Source organism: Choloepus didactylus, chromosome 15 (genome assembly GCF_015220235.1).
Source record: "Choloepus didactylus isolate mChoDid1 chromosome 15, mChoDid1.pri, whole genome shotgun sequence".
NCBI classification, from domain to species: domain Eukaryota; kingdom Metazoa; phylum Chordata; class Mammalia; order Pilosa; family Megalonychidae; genus Choloepus; species Choloepus didactylus.
The window spans coordinates 5194259-5212572 of NC_051321.1; the positions used below are offsets into that span (position 1 = coordinate 5194259).

General features: G+C 44.0%; 1 pseudogene; it reads left to right on the forward strand.

The window, feature by feature from the left end:
• The window catches only part of LOC119509819, a 77738-nt pseudogene that overhangs the window by 20847 nt on the left and 38577 nt on the right, over positions 1-18314 (forward strand).

An 18314-nucleotide genomic window follows, 5' to 3' on the forward strand; every position in this document is an offset into this window, starting at 1 on the left:
GATGATACACTAGGGGTCTCCAAAGGAGAAAAAAAGGTGAAAATAAATTAAAGCGCAACCTACAGATATGATCTTTTTGTTTGAGGCCATCTTTCAGAAACCTAAGCTAAATGAATAAAAAGCGACCCATTGATATTTACTGGAAGCCCCAAATTATACAAAGACCGGTGAGGCCGTAATTATTCTGCAGTTTGAGGAGGAGCCTGGGGGCGGCTGGTGGCTGCTCTCCTCCGCCACAGCACCTGCCCCTGCGGCCCCCCTTGCAGAAGGTGACCGAGGGGCTCCCCCTCGCTGAGGGCCGGAGGTGACGCACCTCACTACCTGGCTTTGTCTTCGCAGCGAATGTCCAGTCGCCCACCCTGCCCTGGGGGTGCCTGGCGGTAGAGAGTTTGGCCACCAATCGGAAATTAGCAACAGGGACCATTCTAGGCTCCTGGGAGAGGTGGGGCACAGTGTTTGCAACCAGCTGAGAACCCGCTACAGTGTGGCTTCTGATCAGGAAAAAGAAAAGAAAGGACATGAGCGTCTTCCTTTGGCGCCCAGCAGCCAGCTTCCCCCGTCACCTGGTCCAGCGGAGCCAGAACCGCACACCAGTCTGGGGACGCAGCCTGGGCTTGCCCCGTGCCGAGGCCCAGAGCAGAAGCCGGGGGCCCCACGCCTCTCCTGGGTTTTCAGCAGCGTGTCTGTCAAAGACGGCCGCCCCTGGGGAGGGGGAGGCTCCAGCCATCTCTGTTCAGCAGAGTGAGAGGAGGGGCACAGACCCCCGTGCACCTGTCTCTGCCCCCTTTTCCTTTTCCTTCGTCCCTTTCATTCCATCACAGGACTTGATGACAGGACCACAGAATAGGTTTGCAGCGTTATCTGCCAAGACAAGTGGTCAAGATCAGCTGGGTTCTCAGGACTTGCTGCCTTAGTTCAGAAGTTTCCGGGCCCCCAGTTTCTAACAGTCTCCCCACTCAGAAGAAATAATTCTGAAAAACATGAATAAAGAGAAGGTCCCTGCACTTACAAGGGTCACTCTGGCCAGCTCTTTCTCCTACCTTCCAGGAAACGACTCCTCGTTCCCTACCACCGCCACTCCAGCCTGGCCAGGCCAGCCACGGAACCATCACTCCCAGCTCAGGAAGCTGCAGTGCCTCTGATTTCTACAACTGGCAGTGGAGGGAGGCCAAGGCCCACCCAGGACCTGGGAAACAGCTCGTCTCTGCAGCAAACCACACAGAGGTTTTCCCAGAGGGCAGGCCACCCTGCCCTTACCTGTACAGCACTGTAGCTTGCATGCCCCCATTTTATGACTTTCTTGATTCCTATCTCGCATGCCATCCTCTGCTCTGCTGGACCTTTGCATGCAACCTACACCACCCCCAAAAAAGCCCTTTGGAGCTCCAAGACATAGCTCCAGCAGGATGGAGGAAGGTGTCAGCCAGGGTTGGGTTGGAGGCACCGGATGGGGGGGCCATGAAAGCAATCCCTCCAAGATGCCAGGCTTCAGAAGGGCAGTTTCACTTCCTTGTTTGAAATTACTTCCGGACCAAGCTAGCCCACCCACCCCTGCAAAATGAGGGTTAGAGGACCAGGAGCCAGGAACCCCCTTCTCCCTCCTTGGGAAGCGCGGCTTGGCTTTCTGCAGCCTCTGCACTGCGCCATCTGGTGGCCATGTCCGGAACCACACCTCATTATTTACTGCTCCGGCTGAATTAACTACCATTTATTTCCCACTGCCCCCGTGAAATGCTCAGCCACCTCTGGAGTAATGGAAAGCGTAACCCACAAACTGATTTTTCAAACTAGTCACCCTCTCCCTCTCAGGCAACATTACGCAGCTGTTAATTCATGCAGAGCAAATCACTGCGTCTTAATAACAAGCAGAGACGCACCCCGCTCACAGAGGAGATTGTGGGAGGCAGGAAACAGTGGCCAGAGCCACAATTTTATTCTTCGGGACTTTCACAAGCACTCAATCACACCGGGCGGCAACCTCATAAATCTTAATAAATCTTACATTAGGGAGAAACCTTTGAAACTAAATTGTCCAGTAATACACATTTTCCAATCAAAACACATGGGAGTCTTTAAATATTTACTGCACATAAATAAAATATGTTATCTATCTGATGCTTTTTATCACCTACACATACCACATATTAATTGACACCAAATGTCGATACTGATGTATGAATAATAATCTTAAGCACAAAGATAGCAAGTTTTAGCGAGCTCTAATCATCCTGGCTTGGGTCTGTTGGAATGAAACATTTCTCAGGGCCGTTTCTGCAGGTGGGATATTTGTCTCCCCATCATCTCTCTCCCCCAGGCCGTGATCACCTGCCTGCTTGATCATGTGGGAATGGGGACCGGGGCTGGGGTGCAGGGAAATGAAATGGCTCAGGAACCAGGAGCAATGTGTAAAGAGGGTGCCTGCTTCTCCCGTGGGCCTGGGAGAGACGGGGGCAGAAGGCGAGCTGGGGCGGAGGGGTTTCCCCACCCCCATGACAGGCAGAGCCGGACCACGCCCTGGCCGCCTGCTCCACGCTTCTCAGCCACACGGCGCGAGCCACTGGCCACTCTGGGTGCGGGGACCTGGGAGAGGAAGGTGAGAAGAATTCTGCAGTTTTTTTTTCTGAGATCACCTGGCGCAGCATAGGTGAGCAAGAAGCTGACTTCCCTGCCTCCGCTTCCACGTTCGCTGCTGCAGCTCCCCCGGGCACTCTTGTTCTGAGGCTGTGGACAGGAGGAAATGCAGAGCTGCCTGTGGCATGGCCTGGGCACCCATGACTTCTGGGGAGGAGCAGCACCCTCTGGGAATTTCCATCTCATAAATCAGTCTCCAGTTGGGGAGAGGCTGCAGAGGAGCTTCCCCTCGGAAGGAGAAAGGCAAGCAGAGGAGAAGGTGCAGAGAGGCTTTCACAGGAGGACACAAGTCAGGGAGTTTTCCCTACTTTCTTGGAACAGAAATGGGACCCAGTTCCAGGAGGGTCACAGCACAAAACACTTGCCTTCGGAGAGGAGCCAGGAAAACTCTACTTCTCTGTAAATGTGATGAATATTACTCCTTTGGCTTAAAGAGTGGGAATTATCTCTTAAAATGCCTTGTGGGAAGGACAGCCCATAGGGCCGTGGACCCCCGTGAGGGAGAGAAGCTACAGCAGGACCCCCACAGGGAGGTCTTGGAAGCCATGGCGGGGCGGGGAGTCCTGGGGACAGGTCACCCGGGGCCACACGAGGCCACCTGCAGAGCGGCCTGCTGCAAGAGGAGCTCCATGGGCAGGGAAGTGACCAGAAAGCAGGCTCTCTCTTCTTGGCCATCTTGCCAACAAAAACGTAGCCCAGCAGTCCCCACCTCACCAGTGAGGAAACTGAGGCACAGAAAGAAAGGTCACGAGCTAGCCCACAAGGAGTAGCAGCATTGAGGCTCACAGGCAGGGCTCTTCTCCCCATGAAGTCCACTGCCCCTGGGGGATGGAGACGGGGACATTTGGGTAGCACGGCCATCCCTGTGCAGACACGGTGGCAGGGGGTGGGCAGTGAGGTGCAGGAGGGTCACAGAGCTCCCGGCCCAGGAGTGGTGTGAGCCCAGAGAGGGGGCCAGATGGGAAGGAGGGTCCCCACACACCCTGGGCCGTAGCAGAGCCATGTCCTCCCTGCAGCCCGGGAGGTGGGTGCATGCCCTCCCTTGTGTGTGGGCAGCAGAGCCCCAGAGGGGGCACCTTGCTCCAGAAGAGGGAGGGCAAAACCCACCCAGGGCCGGGCCCCCACCCTGGCGGTCAGTCACCGGCCCAAGGGCACCAGCCAAGCGCACTGCCCACCCCCGGTGGCTGACATTGAAATGGACACGGCCCACCTTGCGGGGGCCACGCTTCATCGTCCCCATCAATAAAACTGAACAAAGTCAACCGGGACATATTTTTAAATGTCGCTTCTGGGTTGCTATGGCAACTGGAAAAATTGTTAAACCCAATGTGTGATTAAGCTTCTCATTGTTTCATATTAATTCAGAAAAGAAAACAACTTCATTTCCACTTTTTCACACTCTGGCTTTTTGGTACTTGTATTTTCAGGGTTTCAACAAGTAGCGCAGCTCTCCTCCAACTCGAGGTCCCAGTGGGTCTGTGTGGGCAGCAGTAGGACCGGAACAACAAATTCCCGGTCAGCTTTTGACGTGATGAACTGGTCTTGAAGAAATTAGCCTCCCTCTTCACTACTCAGACCCTCCAAACAGTGGGCAGTTACCACTGAGAGAAGGTTCTGGAGCCTGGCCACCTTGCTTTGATCCTGGCTCAGCCATCTGCTTGCCTTGGGGCCTTGGGCAGAATCTGCTACCTGTCTGTGCTCAAGCCCTCATCTGCAGAAGGCTGCAAAACCCCAAAGATTACCTGGAGAATTAGAAGAGAGAATAGACAGAAGGCACTTCTTAAAATTTTATTTTATAATTTTTTTACTTATAATAGCTTCAGATTTATGGATAAGTTGCAAAGAGAGAATATACCCTTCACCTATTCCCCCTATTGTTAGCATCTTATGTTAGTACCACACTTTTGCCACAGCTAAGGAACCAATATTGATACAATATGAGCCAAATCAATAATTTATTCCAATTTCTTTAGCTTTTACTTAATGTTCTTTTTCTGTCCAAGGATCCCATCCAGACTAACATATTATGTGTAACCTTCGTGTTCTTAGAGACCTCTCTTGGCTGTGACAGTTTCTCAGAGTTTGCTCGTTTTTGATGACCTTGACAGTTTTAAGGAATGATCAGGTAGTTTTCAGAATGTCTGAAGGTTTTCTCATGATTGGACTGGGCTTGTGGGCTTTGGTGAGGCCCACAGAGGTGAAGTGTCATATCAAGGGGCTGTGCGATCACTGTTGATGTTGACTCGATCACCTGGCTGTGATAGTGCCTGTGCGGTGTCTCCACTGTAAGATTATTCCTTCCGCCCTTTTCACTCTGTGCTCTTTGGAAGGAAGCAACTATGTACAGCCTAGACTTAAGGAGCGGAGAGTTTTATGTTCCACCTCCTTGAATATAGAGTACCTACAAAAGTTATTTGTAAGTCTTGTGCATGGGAAATTTATCATCCCCCATTTATTTATATTGTCAGTCATTTATTTATATCCTTATGGAATCGTGGACTTTTACTTAATACTTTGGGCTATAATTCAATATTATGTAATTTATTTTTTGCTCATATTGTTCCAGCTTTGGCCATTGGGACCTCTTTCTGTTGGTTCCTGTGTCCATTTGATTGCACTCTTTTTATTTTGCTTTTTGAGCACCTCCTTACTTTCAGACCCTATAAGATGCTCCAGGCTCATTTTACATGTTCCCTGCCCAGTGATAGAATAAGCCATTTCTCCAAGGAGCCCCCGTTCTTCTGACTGGAAAACGAGACTGGGAACCAAGATCCAGGTGCCTGGTATGCTCGTCAGTACTAGGATGTCATTGCTTCGAGAGACACTTTTAAAAATCTGACACACAGTGACCAATAATTACCAGTTGTTAATATTAGAATTATATACCAGACACTGTGCTAAATGCACGTGACATCAGTCCTCAGCAGGCTTATAACCATCCTCCCAATGGCAAAGGTCCATTCATGAAAAATTACAAAGCACTGTGAGAAAGACTTGGATGGATGAACAAGGCATAAGGGGCACAGCAGGCAGTGTTTGGAAAGACACCACCACCCACACATCCATGGCTGAGTGATTTTTCAACAAGGGACTGAGACCATTCAAAAGAGAAACCATAGTTTCTTCAACAAACAGTGCTGGGTCAACTGATCTCCACAGGCAAAAGAATGAAGATGAATCCCTACCTCACACCATGCAAAAAATTAACTCAAAATGGATCAGCAATCTAAATATGAGTTAAATCCAAAAACTCTTGGAAGAAAACATAAGGTAAATCTTCATGACCTTGGCTTTGGCACTGATTCTTAGATGTGACACCAAAAGCATGAGCAACAAAAGACAAATAGATAAATTGATATGTGAATATATTTCAACTAAAAAAAATTTTTAACAAGTAAATGAGAGGAGAGGAGGGATATGGGATGTTTTGAGTGTTCTCTTTTACTTTTATTTTTATTCTTATTTTCATTTTTTTTTGGAGTAGTGAAAATGTTCAAAAATTGATTGTGGTTGTTGAATGCACAACTATATGATGAAACTGTGAACAATTGTACACTTTGGATGACTGTACAGTATGTGAATATATTTCAATAAAATTATACTAAAAAAGATAATTTGTACTTTATCAAAATTAAAAGCTTTTGTGCATTATAGAATGTTAACAAGAAAATGAAAAGACAGTCCATGGAATGGGAGAAAATATTAGCAAATCATATATCTGATAAGGGTCTAATATCCACATATGTACAAAGCACTTACAACTCACCAACAAAAAGACAGACAACCCAATTAAAAATTAGGCAAAGGACTCAAATAGACATTTATTCAAAGAAGATATAAAAAAGGCCAACAGCACATGAAAAAACCATAATATTAGGAAAATGCAAATCAAAACCACAGTGCAATACCACTTCCCACCCACTACGATGGATATATATATATATATATATATATATATATATATATATATATATTTTTTTTTTAATGGAAAATAACAAGTGTTGAAGAGGGTATGGAGAAATTGGAACTCTAATACATTGTTTGTAGGAATGAAAATTGTTAGCCACTATGGAAAAGAGTCTGGTGGTTCCTCAAAAAGTTAAAATGTAGAATTACCATATGACTCAGGAATTCCACTTCTAGGTATATACCCAAAAGAATTGAAAATTGGTGCTCAAACACATAAATGCATTTTCATAGCAGCACTGGACAGCCCAAATGTCCACCCGCGGATGAATGGATAAACAAATTGTGACATATGAAAAGAACGGAATATTACTCATCTATAAAAAGGCATGAAGTTTTGGTACATGCTACACCTGGTTGAACTTTGAAAACAGTACAATAAATGAAAAAAGCCAGATACAAAAGGTCACATATCGTATGACTCCATTTATATTAAATCTCCAAGATAGTTAAATCCATAGAGACAGACAGCAGGTCGGCGGTTGCCAGGGGCAGGGGGAGGGAGGAAGGGAGCGACAGCTTAATGGGGACACGGTTTCCTTTTGGGGTGATGAAAATTTTTTGGAACTAGGTAGGGGTGGTGGTTGCACAACAGTGTGAATGTACTAAATGCCACTGAATAGTTCATTTTAAAATGGTTATTTTTATGTTTTGTGAATCTTACCTCAATTTTACAAAGGCTAAAAATGTAATGCCACAGAAAAGTATTTCATGTAAATATCACCTACTGTACTGTAAGTGAAAATTACACACTAAATAGCTTGAATCGTACAATTCCACATTTGTTATGTGAGTACACACACATTCACTTATACACATAGCTATACACATGTATAAATTCTTGTACATATTACATTAGGTATTTATTCTTATTTGTGCTTATTTAAATTTTCTAAGATAAACTCATTACTTTGGTTAAAAATTGTTAAAGAAGGTTTGGGAGCTAGGAGAAGAGAAGAGCATGCGGTGGTCCCAGGGGTACCTCGGACGGAAAGCGGGGACGTGACACCTACACGGGGCCGGGCGCAGTGGGAGAGGCCAGCAGTGTCCAGTGAGTGGGGGGCTGCTGGTCTTTGGAGGTGGGAATGCTGAGGGTCCAAAGGGCGGTGGGTTTGCTGTTTTGTTAGGAGCTCACAACATTTCTTTGAATGAGTTTATTTGAGAAACGCTGAAATGCCGATACTGAGAATGCTCATAATCAAAACTCAAAATTTTACTTTCAGGCCAAGGGGGCTGCCCTCAATCTCCTTTCATTGACCCCCATCTGAAGTGGGTTCTCTGGGTCCGAGCCCAGTGCTCTCCATTCAGTCTGGCATCCTGGGCACTAAGCTCAGCAGCACTGTTCTTGGAAGTCTAGAGGGTCTTGGGCATTGCATAAATTTGTAGATGCTAAGGGGAAGCTGCCTGAGCTTGTCTCCTGCTCCTTCCATGGTTGTTCCCTCTGTACCAACCACACACTCAGGGAAAGAACACCCCTGAGCTCAGTGCCTGGGCCCCAGCTGGACTCCCCCAGGGCAAAGAGAGAGCAGAGAGTGGCCAGGCCTGGAGATCAGGGTCCACCTCTCCTCCAGCCATGGCCAGACTCCAAGGGGGCCTAATTTGGAGGCAGGGGTGAGGACAGGAGCTGGGCAGAGCCCGATGGTCTGAAGGAGAGGGAGGGCAGGGGCAGGAGGTCTCATGCAGGGCACATGGATGGGTGACTCATGTTGGCAACGAGATGGGAGACAAGGATGGGGTACCCTTGGGAATCACACAATTTCGTGGGCTCCAGAGCTAGAGGCAAGAGTAATTCCCGAGCCCAAGGAGGTATAAGGATGTCCCCCACTGGGGTGGGGCACCCTGAGCTCACTGGATGGGGGTCTGCAGGGCAGCCAGGCCAGGACAAGGCCTCAGGCTGATCCACGTGGGTGCAGAAGGACAGCGTTGGGGGACTGGCCTGTGCCCACTGGGGACAAACACCCAAAGTGTAAGGAGGCACTGGCCCAGAGCCCTGCCCCTTTGTAGGGCATTTTGGCATCCACAGTAATGACACTTCAGTCTCTTGCTGTTCCCCACCTGCTTGTCCTGCCATCTTGCCCCTTTGGATCTGTCTTGGTTCACCAGAGCCACCATGACACACACCACACATTGAGTTGGCTTAAAACAGCAGCACCTATTGTCTCAAAGTCCAAAGTCAAGGCATCTTCAAGGCCCTGCTTTCTCCTGGAGCCTGCTGTGTTCTGGCTCTGATTTGCCACTATCCTTGGGGCTCCTTGGCTTGACCTCAGCCCCCGTCACAAGGCCACCTCTTTCTCCTTGTGTCTTCTCTTTTGGTTTCCACTGACTTCTGGTTCTCTCTGTGGCCTTCTCTTGAGAAGGCCTCCAGTGACAGGGATTGAGGCCCACCCTGATTCAGGCCACACCTTAAGGAGACCTCAGAAGACAAACGAGCCCACACATTAGCACCTGCAAAAGGCTCCTGTTTGCAAATGGGTTCACATCCACAGGAATGAGGAGTAAGATTAAGAACGTGTCATTCCTTGGGATACGTGATATAATCCACCCAGGATTCCAGAGGGGAAATCCTTTAGAATTCACTCCACCTGAGGACGAAGTGCGTCCGCGCAGTGTGGCTGCCATCCACATCCACTTTGCACAGAATCCACAAGGCACCAGAGCGAGGCCCGCTGCCCGGGTGAGAATGCAGCCTGGAACCTCCAGATTCCACCTCGGTCCACTGCTCCAAGGCTCGCTCACCGTTGCTCTAAAGCTCACTATCCGAGCTGTGTGCTTAAACTGCGATTTCTTCTACCTTTTCTACACTTGATTTTTCTGATTGCTAAAGGCAGTAACTCACATGCATGTGGAAAAAAAATTTTTTTTTCACATTTGTGGTTTGCATCTAATTTTGCTTGTTGTTCTTGAGGTACAGAAGTTCAAAAATTTTGGTAGCTAAATCTGTTGAACTTTTTCTTTATGATTTCTTTTATTACACAGAGATTCAACTCTCCCTTGGGAAAAAAGTAATAAAATTATATTCCCTCCCTCATATCATAGACATAAATTAATTCTAGGGGAATTCATAAACTAATTTTTTTAAAAACTAATCAGTAGAAAACAAAAATATTGGGAAACATTTATATTGTCTTGGGCTGGAGAAGTTCTTTAAAAATAAATAAGAACTCATAGAGAAAAAAAAATCTCATCACAAAAATTTCTAAATGGTGGAAGGCGCTCTACATACGTACATTACCAACCACCCATTAATATCTACTCTGCAGAAAGCATCTTAACACATCAACAAGAAAAAGGGGTAAGTAAAGGATAGAGATAGACAATTCACAGAAGAAACTTAACTGGACTCAAGTGTTCAGTCTTACAAGTTAATGAGAAGAAAATTGCAATTTATTACAAAAATATGATAACACTTTTTCATCTATCAGTTGGCAAAAGTAATTGAGAATGCCTTTTGTGATCAAAACTGTGAAGAAATGGGTTATACTGATGGGCATTTAAATTGATGTCACCTTTTTAGAGAAATTTGCAAGAGCTATTAATATTTTAAAGCTACACATCCTTTGACCCAGGAATTACACAATTAGAAGCGTCAAAAGTTACCTTCTTGAAATACTCACGTGTCACATGAGATTATCTAACAGGATGCTCGCTGCAACACTACTTGTAATTGAGAAAACATGGCAGTGACATAAATGTATGTTCTTACGGAGCTGGTTTAAATAATCTATAATACTACATGTTAGGATATCCTAGCACTAACCAAAGGAATAAGGTATATCCACATGCTCTAAAGAGGAAAGATATTTATGATGGGTTAAATGGGGGGAAAAAAGCAAGTTGTAGAATACCTACGATTGTGTGAGATTTCTTTTAACCTTGTATGTGTACTTCACAGTCTTCATTCTTGTTAGTTAAAGAAAGTTTTAAGGGTGTGCACTGACCTCTGCTTTCCACGTTGGCAGACACCAACATATTTTGATGCCTAAGATTCTCATTTCAATTATTTATAAATTTTCTATGTCTAACTGCATTCTTATTTTCTCTTTGGTGCAAGTTGTATATGAGAGAGCGGTTTTTAATGTTCTGATTACAGGTTGGAACAATTTTTGTTTGTTCAAACACTTATCCATAATTACCAGTTTCATTGAATCCTGATCAGAGAATGCCACCTGGTCAATTTCCACTTGTGGGAACCTTCTGAGATTTTCTTTGAGTGCTGGTTTACAGTGTTGTGCATGTGCTACGAACACTTGAAAACATGACAAGACTTCTTGTAAATGTTACACATTGCTGTAGTGAGGCTGCGGGGAAACAGGCAGTCTTGTAATTGCTGGTAAGAATGAAAATTGGTGCAAACCTTGTGTAGGTGGAGTACGGCAATAACTAACAAAGCTCATATGTGTTTCCCTTTTTTTCAGCAATCCCACTTCTATGAATCTTCTCTAAAGATACTCCTCCAACAGTACGAAAATGCATAGAAACAAGGTTATTTACTGCAGCATTGTTTGTAGTTGAAAAATGTGGGAAAGAGCCTAAATATCCATATAAACAGGAGTGCTTGAACATCATCTGATGTCTCCACTCAATAGAGTCCCATGCAGGTGTGAAAAAGAAGGAGGGGAACCCTATGAACTAGAGTGACACTCAGACACACTATCAAGGGAAAAAAAGGAACATGCAAAAAGTATCTATACTCTTGTGTAAGAAAAAGGAGAAATTAGAAAATGTGTACACCTACTCATTTGTGCAAAAAGAAATGCATGAAGGATCAACCAGAAACTAACAAGATTGGTAACTACAGCGAGAGGGAAGGAAAGAAGGAGAGGGACAAAGGGGTGAGAACAAGGTAGAAAGGATGGGGCTAGGGACACTTCACTAAGCATAATATTTGCATAGCTCTGACTTGTAGAATGACATTAGTGTTTCATATACTCAAAAGAATTCAACAATAGTGGGGGAAATGGAATATAAACTATAAACAGAAACAAATGAACCGACTGTATCTCAAATCAACAACATAACCATACTGAAGATAGAGGGGGGGAGAAAGAACTAACCCATGTAACTTCTGAACCCAGTGTTGTGCTGACACTTTAGCACCCAGGATTTTCACTGCTGGAAAACGGAGTTACAAAAGTGTGAAGGAGAAAAGCTAGAATGGACCCTGCAGTTTGGGGTTGGGATTGGAACTCTCAGTATGATCTCAACATTTTTACATAGATAGATAGATGAAGATAGATAATAGATAGATAGATAGATATTATAGACAGACAGATAGATGAGATAGAGACAGATGATAGAAAAATAGATGATAGAGAAACAGTAACACACACACACACACACACACACACACACACACACACATTTCCTAGCTCTGGCAGCAGAGACAACCTAGATGAAAGCAGCTGCAATAAGCATACCCAGACCCTAGATCTTGGTTCTAGATACCATTTTCCAATAAAAGGAGCCAGAGCTCCTTGGACAAATGATTGATTTCAAGGATGGTGCAGGGAAATTATATGATGAGCCTGGAATATCTCGTTGCCCCAGGAATTAAGGAAGTGTACAAAGAATGACAGCTACCTGTCAAAGGTACACAGAAGCCAGCTTGAAGGGATCCCAATGACCAAATCTAGGACAATTTGAGCATCAAAAAAAAAATTAATGGCAGTAATGGATTGTAACCCTTGGAAAGAAATAAGAATCCATGTGTCTATACAGATTCAGATAAATAAATTAAAAAACAATAAATGGGAGAAGGAAAAACTCTTCCCTCCAGTAGAATTCTATCTAAATGTAGATGGAATGATGGGATTCTTTAAAAATCACCATTGGGCAACCATTATAATAATTGTTTTAGGTAGGAATCATCAATGTGGGCTAAAACTATTAGGTGAAAATTTCATGAGATAAAGATCATTACAAGGTTTCAAAAAATCACTCCCCAGATACTTATTAACTATGAAGGGAAAATAGTATTTTTACATTGGAGAAACCTGGCAGATACCCCTTTTAACCAAGTAAAAGATAACGTCACCAGTAATGGGACAAATAAGACATTTGTTTCCTGATATGATGCCCTGAAAAGAACAGATCATATCTACAGCTTTCTTGTCAAAAATGCATAACCTGAATTTCATCAAAAGGAAGCTGCAGACAAACCCAGATTGAGGGACATTCTATGTACAAACTGGCCTGTCCTCTTCAAAATTGTCAAGGTCATGGAAAATGAAGAGAAACCAAGGAACTGTCCAAGGTTAAAGGAGACTAAAGAGACATGACAACTAAATACAGTGGATAATTCTAGAATGGCTCGTGGAAGAAAGCGGTGGGAGGAAGGGTTTGCAATAAAAGACATTAGCAGGATAACTGGTGAAATTTGAACAAGATCTGTAGATTAGTATTATTGTATTGATGCTAATTTCTTTATTTGGATCATAACACTATGGTTCTATAAGAAAATGTCCTTATTTTTATAAAATACTCACTGAAGTATTTATTTAGAGATAAAGTAGCATTGTGTCTATTATTTACTTTCTAACAAAAATGCTATTAAAAAAGGGAGAGAATCATAAAGAAAATATGGTAAAATATCATTATTTGGGGATTACAGGTGAAGGGATCTTTTGTTCTACTTTTTGCAACTCTTCTATTCTGAAGTTACTTCCCAAAGAAATTTCTTTTAAATGCAAGTATCTCTGCTTGTGGTGCATAGGAACTCACACCCTGTAGGCTGCCCAGCAAATACCCTAAAAATAAATTGTTCCTCTTAGACAGTCTGTGTAGGACAGAGGAGTTATAAGAGCTCATTGGAAAGGACTTTGGTCACAGTTCCTCAGTAGAATCTTGCAGAGCAGTCAAAGAATGCCCAGATTTCCTATTTCCTAATGCACATAGACCCTGCTCATGATGGGACCAGTTGGGTATGAATCTGGTACACTCCAAGAGCCCAAGAGCTTCGTATAACAATGTCTAAAGACAAAGAAAACAGCATAAGTCAAGCTGTCTACATATTAAAGGTAGATCCTATCATTCCCCTAGTTTCTAATTCAAAGTCTTTCTTTCCAGCCTCAAGACTTCTCAACCACGGACTATTGACATTTGGGTTCAGTAATTCTTTGCTATGGGAGCTGTCCTATGTATTGTGGGATGTTTGGCAGCATCCCTGGTCTCTACCCACTAGACACCAGTAGCACCCCCCACCCAGTCAACCAAAAACGTCTCCAGACATTGCCAGATGTCCCTGAAGGCAAAATTTCCCCTAGTTGAGAACCACTGCCTTAGAGCCATCAATTTAGCAGTTTTATAATAAAATTCAAATTGATTTCATTTTTGAAAATGCTTCTCAAATACAAGTATCTCAGTTGATGTTCTAACGAACATTCGTGGAGGTTCTTGGGGACTGAATCATGTCCCCCACAGAAGGCGTGTCAGGTCTCAACCCCTGGTCCTGAAGGTGTGAACCCACTTGTAAATAGGAGCTTTGAAGATGCTGTCAGCTCAGGTGTGCCTAAATTGAAAGAGAGTGGGCCTCAATCCAATATGGCTGAAGTCCTTACAAGCAAAGGAAATTGGACACAGAGAGAGCTCGAGGGAGCAGCCAGAAACTGGAAGTGAACAGAACCTGGAAGAGAAAGAAGAGGATGCCATCATGTGCACTGCCATGTGACAGACAATCTAGGAGCCAAGGATCACCAGCAGTCAGCCCCAGAGTGCCACAGTCTTTGGAGAGAAAGCATTGCCTGGCTGTTGTCTTTATTTTGGACTTCTCCTAGCCTCAAAACTGCAAGCCAATAAATTCCTATTGGTACGCCAACCCTTCATACAGGATTTGGTTTAGCAGCTGAGAAACTAATGCAGAGGCCTAGGACAGTACCTACCAGCATTTTTAGATCTTTTTTTTTTTTAACGTTTACTGAGAGCATAGTAAGAACCAAGGAATGGACTAAGCACTATACATGCATTTTCTCTTTTAATCCTCACAGTCTCATCTAGGAGGTAGGTCCTGCATGGCAGCCCCATTTTATAGATGAATCAATAGGGGCTTAGGGAAGTTAAGAGGCAAAACTGGGAGTTAAAGGTCTGCTTGATTCTGAAACCTGTGCTTTCAACCTGAGTATCTGTCCTTCCATTTGTTGAATAAAGTTAATTTTCAGCCAACTGTCACAGGGTAAAACCATTTTTGAATGGTGTGGAACACTCTTCTTTGACAGGTACTTGCCCACTCTTTGACCAACCCATCCTGGTTGGTGCAGGACTTTCCAGCTCTAACACTGAAAAGCCCTGATGCTGGGAAAGGCAGGAGGGTTGGTGGCTTACAGCCTGCTTCCCTGGGCTGCTGTACAAAGGCACCACAAACTGGAAGGCTTAAAACAACAGCTATGTCTTCTCTCACGGTTCTGGAGGCCAGACGTCCAAGACCAGGGGGTCAGCAGGGCTGTGCTCCCCAAGTCTGCAGGGTTTGAGAGGTAGGTTGCTGGCCATCCGTGGTGTTATCTGGCTTGTGTCATAGCTCATTATCTGCCTCTATCACATGGTTGTCTCTGCTGTCTGTCTGTCTGTCTGTGTCCAATTTCCCCTCCTTATAAGGCACCAGTCATATTGGATCAGGACGCACCCTAGTCCAGTGTGGGCCCCTCTTAATGAATCACATCTTCAAAGATCCTGTTTCCAAATAGGATCACATTCATGGGACCAAGTTAGGACCCGAACATATCATTTGGGGGGACCCAATTCAATCCATAGCACCGTCCTAGAACGGCTGCCCACATAGTGGATTTTCCTGAATAAGCTGCACCCCCTTTTCTAAGTGCATTCATTACTGGGGCTTCTCTCTAGGCAGAGGAGTTGGTTCCGGCAGCGAAATGCACCTGCAAGGCCAGCAGTGATGGCTTGACTCTGTAGAGAGACTCTTATTTCCAATCCCTGTAACCCAAGGGGGAAGGGGCAGGGGGCAGCTGTGGCTTCCAGGGGATGTGCTGAGGTGGGCAACACACAGCAATGACAAAATGCAGATGCTGCTGCAGGGAAGTCCTATTCAATGTGACTCTGTAAGTGACAGATGCAGTGAGCACTCTGCTCTGAGTAAATGACAGGCAGTCAGAATCTTCTCAAAATGCTGAGAATGGAAAGGGGGAAAGGTAGTATTCACACCTGCTGGGACAACCAAAGCCACCTTAAAAAGCAAGGTGAGACTGCTACAATTGGGAATTCCTAGGTACAATTCAATTTGCTTTCTCCCCAGAATCAAAACAAGAAAATGGAAATAACCATATTATCTGTGCTGTGGGAGATATTTCTACCATTGAGAAGCATTCTACTACTGCTAATGTTCTGGTAATAATGATTCATATCAATAAACTTTTACAAGTATTGGGTTGTGCCCAGTACCACGCAAAGGCCTTGACCTGAATTATGTCACTCAGTCCTCTGCAAGCCCCTTTTTAAAGATGAAGAGCCTCCAGTTTACAAATCAAGTAACTTGTTTGAAACCGCACAGTTAGAGGTTGATCCAGGAATCATAGGTGAGCCGCCAATCTCAGAGACCCTATCTTTAATCAAAGGTTCAGCTGGCATCTTGTAGCAAACTTCTGAAATCCATTCCAGTTTGTCAAAGATTGGATTAGATTTATGTACTGTTGGTGCTAAGTACATTTCATTTCCCTTTAATTTTTGACAAATGGCAATAAGTATTTATGATGCCTCTTCGTGAACCAGAATATTCCATCAGCTGCAACTGCACATGCATCAACCCTCCGTTTATTCATGTGGCATCATTAATTCAGCCCCACTTCTCAGTGCTTTGAAAACAAAAAGATGGACATCAAAAATCAAGGACCTATCATCTACAAGAGGAGAAGACAAGAAAACAATTCCGATAGACAGTGTTACTGAAAAAATGGTATAGGTGTAAGGAAAGAAAAAACAACCCAACCCAGAGAAGTGTCATGAAAAGCAAAAAAGAAGAGGTGACAGTTGAGTGATTACTGAAGAACACGTAAGAATTTGCCAGAAAGAGAAGCTGAGAAGGATGTCCCAGGCAGAGGAAACGTATGTGAATATCTTGGGCATATGAGAAGGCACAGCAGATTCAAAAATCCCCCAGGGTGTGGCTGGGACCCAGGATACCTGTGGGGGAGTCACAGGGGTGAGGATGAAGAGGAGGTGGGGCCATATTGAAAGACCTCATTTGCCATAGTAAGGGGACTTTGGACCTCATCCAGAAGTTATCAGGAGCCTGTTTTAAATCAGGGAAGAGACATGTCAAATCTGCATTTGGGGTAGATTCTTTGGCAACAAGGTAGAGAGAAGAGCATAGAAAGGGGTGTAACTGAGGGCATGGAGACCAACAAGATGCAGTAATCCAGAAATGAAGAACTGTTGGGAAAGAAAAAAAGGATAGGGATATATATATACACATATATACATATATATATGGAGAGAGAGAGATAGTAAGAGAGAGAGTTTCTCATATTCTAAGTGGAAAATATGTAGAACAAATCTGACAAATAAAAGATTGACGTGTTTATTACTTGTGCTTCATCACCTGCCCTGCCAATAGCTCCATCTAAAGAACCCGCCCACCTGTGGACCTGGAAAGGGCTGATGGAACCAGAGATGGACGTGTGGCCTCGAGACCCACTGTCTGCCCAGGGACTTTAGTGGCTGGGCTTATGGAAGAGATGGGCTGGTGAGAGTCTGTCCTTAAAGACACGGACTTTGAATGCACCAGAGTGGAAAGGTTACAGAGCGGCAGCCTATCGGGCTGGGGGCCATTTTAGGTCACTCACAAGATGAGATGGCAGGAGGAGGGAGGAGGATGGAGCAGCCTCAGGAGAATCAGAAGGTGACGCCAGGAGCCCTTTACGAGTGAGAAGAGGCTAATGAGCTGCTGACGGCTCCAGTTCAGATGGGACTGAGGTTTCCTGTCTTTTCCATTTCCTTGATCTGGCTGCCTCCTCACAGCAGACTCCCATTTTTACTGCCCTAACTCAAGTGTGTTTCTCTTCCTTATATCCCAAAAGTCTTAATTAGTACAAGTCCTTTTAAAAACTGTCAAAAAAGAAAAATGCCCCAATAGAAAAATGGACAAAAGACATGAACAAGCAATTCACAAAAGAATACAGCTAGCCAATTAACATATGAAAAAGAGTTAATTCTCAATTGTAATCCAGAAAATGAAATTTGGCAAAGATTTCAAAACATGTAATAACTGGAAAATTGTCATTCATTTGTGGTGGAAATGTAATTTAGTATATTTTTCTAAAGAACAATTTTGCCACAAGTAACAAAGCCTTAACATTTTTCATATCCTTTGACCTACAAAATCCATTTCTAGGTATTTATCCTAAGGAAATAGTAATAAATCAACTCTAAATTGTTACCAATTATAAGTCAAACCTGAGCTAAGGAAATACAAAGATTTTAAATACTGAATAAGAATGTTCATTGCAAGAGCTGTTTATGGGTGCAAAAATTCAGAAACAACAAATTTTTTGAACAACAAGAATAAGTTACGTTAAGTATGGCATGTATTTATATAGCCATATTAAAATAACTTTTAAGAAAACACTGAATGAATTGGAAGAGTATAGTGTTTCTTAGACTAAAGGTACATATATGTAAAATATGAAGCCTATTTTTGTGAAATAAAAATAAAGAAAATTCATAGACACCAAAGTATTAAAAGTAATTATCACTGAATGGTGGAATTAAACATA